At 42.0% G+C, this 6836-nt stretch overlaps 1 pseudogene; it reads right to left on the bottom strand.

Annotated features, from left to right (window-relative positions):
• Window positions 1-987: 987 nt before the first annotated feature.
• Window positions 988-1105, bottom strand: LOC124719940 (annotated as a pseudogene).
• Between the last annotated feature and the right edge of the window lie 5731 nt (window positions 1106-6836).

The following is a 6836-nucleotide window of genomic DNA, read 5'->3' on the forward strand; positions in this document are numbered from 1 at the left end:
CTGCACACACCTGTTGCACGGCCAAAACACTTCGTCCCACACTAGCAGCAATTTCCCCGATGGATGCATCACATTCTCTTGTGCCAATAATGCGCCCTCTTTCAAACTCACTGATTTGATGGTACGGTTCGCGCGTACGTCTGCGAGGCACCCTGCTCGTCTGCTCAAGTCACACTGATTCATTACCTTCGATTTATAGCGACAACAACGAAAGCCACAGTCATATTTTACTGGTAGGTGGTCTTGCGCCGTAATATCGATGTTGATCTTGAACCTACGGGCCAACATGCTTCAAATGTAAATCATTTCTGTAGAGCATACTACTGTACAAGTCTTGTGAATATGAACGTCCTATCTCCAGTCGATCGAGGTGTCGCTTTTTTCTGAATATGAGTGTATTTGCAGAAATACGTCGCTCCATACATACAACCCACAGAGACAGAATTTTTTCCATGTATCGGGTTTTATTATCCTGTTGTGTCATCCCATGATGCATACTTTCACATGTGTAAAAGCTGTACCGTGATGCTTTCCCTAATGTTTTATCACAGCTGTGAAATATTTATTATAAAATTCGCCTCCTTGATCTGTCTGTAGATTAATTGCAATTGAGCTAATTCCAGTTTGCAATAGCTATTCCATCACTCATGATACTGCATTTCTTGTCTTTGCTTTTTACAGGATCAGTCTACGCATATTTGGAGTATGTGTCGATAATCATTAGAATATATTAGAAACCTCTGTCCTCTTTTTGCATGCTGCTTCATATCTACAAAATCTGGTTCCCACGAACTGTCTAGTCCCATCTAGTCCCATCGGGATCATCCGACCGCCGTGTCATCCTCAGCTGAGAATGCAGATGGAAGGGGCGTGTGGTCAGCACACCGCCCTCCCGGTCGTTATGATAGTTTTCTGTGACCGGAGCCGCTACTATTCGGTCGAGTAGCTCCTCAGTTGCCATCACGAGGCTGAGTGCACCCCGAAAAATGGCAACAGCGCATGGCGGCCCGGATGGTAACCCTTCCAAGTGCCGGCCACGCCCGACAGCACTTAACTTCGGTGATCTGACGGGAACCGGTGTATCCACTGCGGCAAGGCCGTTACCCATGAACTGTCTAGCCTCTGTATTAATACACGTCTCGCAGGTCTGTGAAGTTCATTAACTACAGTTTCCACACTTATTGCATAATACTGTTCTTGTAATTCTGAAATAACTGAAATGATTTCATTCGTATGTTGCAATATTACTAGGGCTCATGAAGCCATCAACAGTTTTAAACAGTTCACAATGCTGTTGAGTTCATTGTAGTAAATGAACTGCATAGACGAAGTGTTCAGTTTCTTTTGCTGAATATCGATAACTACCGTTACAAGTACCACGCAATGCAAGTTTAATATTTTTTATATATATTACTAGGTGTGCTTTTCACTTCACCACTCCTTTTCTCATTTACTTTTGTAATCTGTAGTATCTCTGCATACGTCTTCAGGTCTTCAGCTGTGTTGCTGTCTAATTCCGACGGTTTTTTTAAAAGTATGAAGTTTAATAAATCAAGTGTTGATATAAATTCTCTGTCTCCTATTTTATAATTTTTTGCTTAATTAATTTTATAGGATATGCATCACGTCTCTGCGATATTTCAGTGCTGACACCATATCTTAGATTTAAATCTGCAGCTCTATGTTTTTTAAGATATTGTTCAGTTGCACCATCTTCCCCTTGATCGATAGTTTGTTTGCGGAACACGTTCAGTGCTTTCAATGAAAGGTTTCAGTTTTTCTCTGACATACTCGTCTCTGATCTGTTGTCCTACTCCTAACAATCGTAATTTTTGACGGACAGCTTTGTCATCACAAAAGCAAAACGAGGATAATGGAATGTAGTCGAATTAAATCAGGTGATGCTGAGGGAATCAGGTTAGGAAATTAGACACTTAAAGTAGTAGATTACTTTTGCTATTTGGGGAGCAAAATAACTGATCATGGTCGAAGTAGAGAGGATATAAAATGTAGACTGGCAATGGCAGGGAAAGCGTTTCCGAAGAAGAGAAATTTGTTAACATCGAGAATAGATTTAAGTGTCAGGAAGTCTTTTGTAAATGTATTTGTATGGAGTGTAGCCATGTATGGAAATGAAACATGGACGATAAATAGTTTAGACAAGAAGAAAATAGCAGCTTTCGAAATGTGGTGCTACAGAAGATGGCTGAAGATTAGATGGGTAGATCACGTAACTAATGAGGAGGTACTGAATAGGAATGGGGAGAAGAGGAATTTGTGGCACAACTTGACTAGAAGAAGGGATCGGTTGGTACGACATGTTCTGAGGCATCAAGGGGTCACCAATTTAGTACTGGAGGGCAGCGTGGAGAGTAAAAGCCGTAGGAGACCAAGAGATGAATACACTAAGCAGATTCAGAAGGATGTAGGTTGCAGCAGGTAGCTGGAGATGAAGAAGCTTGTACAGGATAGAGTAGCATGGAGAGCTGCATCAAACCAGTCTCCAGACTGAAGACCACAACAACAGCTTTATGTGTGTCAATGTGTGTGTGTGTGTGTGTGTGTGTGTGTGTGTGTGTGTGTGTGCAATCTTATGGGACTTAACTGCCAAGGTCATCAGTCCCTAAGTTTACACACTACTTATCCTAAATTATGCTAAGGACAAACACACACACCCATGCCCGAGGGAGGACTCGAACCTCCGCCAGGACCAGCGGCACAGTCCATGACTACATCGCCTTAGACCGCTCGGCTAATCCCGCGCGGCGTATGTCAATGAATTTCTGTTTTGCAGACAGGTTGTTACAAACTAAACTAGTACAGGGTGTATGCAGCTTATACACTGAATAGCCAAAGAAACTGATACACATGCCTAATATTGTGTAGGGCCCCCGCGAGCACGCAGAACTGCCGCAACACGACCTGGCATGGCCTCGACTAATGCCTGAAGTAGTGATGGAGGAAATTGACACCATGAATCCTGCATGGCTGTACATAAATCTGTAAGGGTATGAGGGGGTGGAGATCTCTTCTGAACAGCATGTTGCAAGGCATCCCAGGTATGTTCAATGATTTTCATGTTCATATCTGGTGAGTTTGGTGGCCAGAAGAAGTGTTTAACTTCGGAAGAGGGTTCCTGGAGCCATTCCGTAGCAATTCTCGACGTGTGGGGTGTCGCATTGTCCTGCTGGAATTGCACAAGTCCGTCGGAATGCACGATGTACATGAATGGGTGCGGGAGATCAGACAGGAGGCGTACGTACGTGTCACTTGTCAGGGTCGTATCTAGACGTATCAGGCGTCCCATATCACTCCAACTGCACACGTCACACACCATTACAGAGCCTCCACCAGCTTGAACAGTCCCCTGCTGACATGCAGGGTCCACGGATTTATGAAGTTGTCTCCATACCTGTACACGTCCATCCACACGATACAATTTGAAACGAGACTCTTCCGACCAGGCAACGTGTTTTCAGTCATTAGCGGTCCAATGTCGCTGTTGACGGCCCCAGGCGAGGCGTAAAGCTTTGTGTCGTGCAGTCATCAAGGGTACACGAATGGACCTTCGGCTCCGAAAGCCGATATCGATGATGTTTCATGAAATGGTCCGCACTCTGACAATTGTTAATAGCCCAGCACTGAAATCTGCAGCAATTTCCGGATGGGCTGCACTTCCGTGACGGTTAAAGATTCTTTTCAGTCGTCGTTGGTCCCGTTCTTTTAGGATCTTTTACCGGCCGCAGCAATGCCGGAGATTTAACGTTTTACTAAATTCCTGATATTCACGGTACACTCGTGAAATTGTCGCACGGGAAAATCTCCACTTCATCGCCACCACAGAGGTCCTGTGTGCCATCGCTCGTGCGCCGACTATAACACCACGTTCAAACTCACTTAAATCTTGATAACCCGCCATTGTACATATCTCGGTATTTGAATACGCATGCCTATACCAGTTTCTTTGGCGCTTCAGTGTATATAGGAGGCGGGGAGGGGACTCGGGCTAGTTTTTCTTTTTTATCAGAGTTTCTTGAGTGATTATAGCTTTTGGAGGTAGTGGATTGATTTTTCTCCGTAATTTTTCAATTTTTCCTTTCATCTGTTCATCAGCCTTATCAAGTTTTCGGTTAAATGTCTTATTCATGTTATCTATCCGCATTCAAAGACCTCTAATACGCTGTTAAATCGTTGCAAGTTTGACGTCAACGTATAAACGTAAATTCTGCCTTTGCACGCTCTCTGAGTGCAAACTCCTACCAAACATGCCCATGAATAATGTAATTATTCCTATACATCGTTAGGTACAGTAAGTTGCACATCGTTATCAGATATTTTAATGCATTCTTGGAAATTCCGATTCTAACGTCCATTATTCACTTTTCGTGTCTTACCAGTAAGTAAAAATCCATACTCACTACAGTTCCACAATATGTACACATACTTTTGATTTCATTTACTGTAATATCTGTACTGACATAGTCTTCGTAAATGTGTGTCATATTCGTGTTGTTGTGTTTGAAAGCGAAAATAACGTTTGTATTGTCATGAATCAGCTGTTTGGATATTTATGAATATGTCCGCGATTTGTGAAACTTGTCTACATTGTTATGCCTGCCAAAACAAAAGTATTTAACACCCATTTACCCCCTAATCTGAGTTTGTTTTTCACATGGAACGTCGTCACATGTGAAAACATTTTGGTTCTGTTTTGACTAGTGGTGGTACTGACCCATCATCGCTGAAGTCATATTTTATACTCTGGCTGGAACAAAGTTTTACAAAATACATTCACGTGTTCAAAACGTTCTCCATCTGGTTGGGTTAATAAAATCATAAGTAAATTAGTTTTTTCCAGAGCCAGAAGGTCTAACAATAATCGCACATATGTTGCTTGGCAGTAATTTCCCATTTCTACCCGAAGTTTTTTTTAACTGAATCGCACGTCGAGTTGTTTAATGTGATCCGTTTAGGGAGAGTATGCTTCTTCCACGTTGACATTTTGCACGATAGACGTTCGTATTACTTTGTAAGAAGTTTTATGATGAAACATAAACAAGGTTTATACATTTATTTTATTTATTTCAAACTGGGCTGAACTGCTTTAAATATGATTTCAATTCAGCTCCAGTGTTCTCTACATATGGCCCATTTTTGGTGTCGGTGTAAATGCGCAACAGCTATTGTAGTATTTAGAAATAGTTCTCTCACTGGTTGAAACTCACAGCGTCCAAGTCACGCCACGTTCGGCAATAAATTTCCACGTACCTTACTTACATACAGTTGCCAACTAGCTCTTATGTTCATAGTTCTCTGAGTAGCATCACTACACTAAACAAGATTTTTATAACGTTCTTCATTTATGTGAATATTTTTAATATTGTTACAGAGTTTTACACAGTGAGTGATTTTCTAAATTCACTGTAGACGTTTGTGTATTTCGAGTAAACATTGCAGATATCTGACATAAATTCTCTTAGAACTGACTCCACTCATAACTCATTAGTATCATCATGATTTTTAAATATTAAGTATCTTCAGACACTATCACAGGGTTAAAACTGTACTCTGAAGACATATCTATAACCACACGTTTCATATCGCTACTGTTTAAACCGTGTGTGTGGTGATGTAGAGTGGACTTTTGGATTCATTGCTGTTTAAGCTATATGTATTGGTATACAGCGCGATACTTTCAACTTGAGGATCCGCAGATGGCCGGCCGCTGTGGCCGAGCAGTTATAGGCGCTTCAGTCCGGAACCGCGTTGTTGCTACGGTCGCAGGTTCGAATCCTGCCTCGGGCATGGATGTGTGTGATGTCTTTAGATTAGTTAGGTTTAAGTAGTTATAAGTATAGCGGACTGATGACCTCAGATGTTAAGTCAAATAGTGCTTAGAGCCATTTGAACCAATCAAAGGGTCGTCGAGCAGATGCGCAAAACTATAGACCTATATCTCTGACGTCGATCTGTTGTAGAATTTTAGAACATGTTTTTTGCTCGAGTATCATGTCGTTTTTGGAAACCCAGAACCTACTATGTAGGAATCAACATGGATTCCGGAAACAGCGATCGTGTGAGACCCAACTCGCTTTATTTGTTCATGAGTCCCAGAAAATATTAGATACAGGCTCCCAGGTAGATGCTATTTTTCTTGACTTCCGGAAGGCGTTCGAGACAGTTCCGCACTGTCGCCTGATAAACAAAGTAAGAGCCTACGGAATATCAGACCAGCTGTGTGGCTGGATTGAAGAGTTTTTAGCAAACAGAACACAGCATGTTGTTATCAATGGGGAGACGTCTACAGACGTTAAAGTAACCTCTGGCGTGCCACAGGGGAGTGTTATGGGACCATTGCTTTTCACAATATATATAAATGACCTAGTAGATAGTGTCGGAAGTTCCATGCGGCTTTTCGCGGATGATGCTGTAGTATAAGAAGAAGTTGCAGCATTAGAAAATTGTAGCGAAATGCAGGAAGATCTGCAGCGGATAGGCACTTGGTGCAGGGAGTGGCAACTGACCCTTAACATAGACAAATGTAATGTATTGCGAATACATAGAAAGAAGGATCCTTTATTGTATGATTATATGATAGCGGAACAAACACTGGTAGCAGTTACTTCTGTAAAATATCTGGGAGTATGCGTGCTGAACGATTTGAAGTGGAATGATCATATAAAATTAATTGTTCGTAAGGCGGGTACCAGGTTGAGATTCATTGGGAGAGTGCTTAGAAAATGTAGTCCATCAACAAAGGAGGTGGCTTACAAAACACTCGTTCGACCTATACTTGAGTATTGCTCATCAGTGTGGGATCCGTACTAGATCGGTCT

The sequence above is a fragment of the Schistocerca piceifrons genome, chromosome 1 (genome assembly GCF_021461385.2).
Source record: "Schistocerca piceifrons isolate TAMUIC-IGC-003096 chromosome 1, iqSchPice1.1, whole genome shotgun sequence".
Lineage (NCBI taxonomy): Eukaryota > Metazoa > Arthropoda > Insecta > Orthoptera > Acrididae > Schistocerca > Schistocerca piceifrons.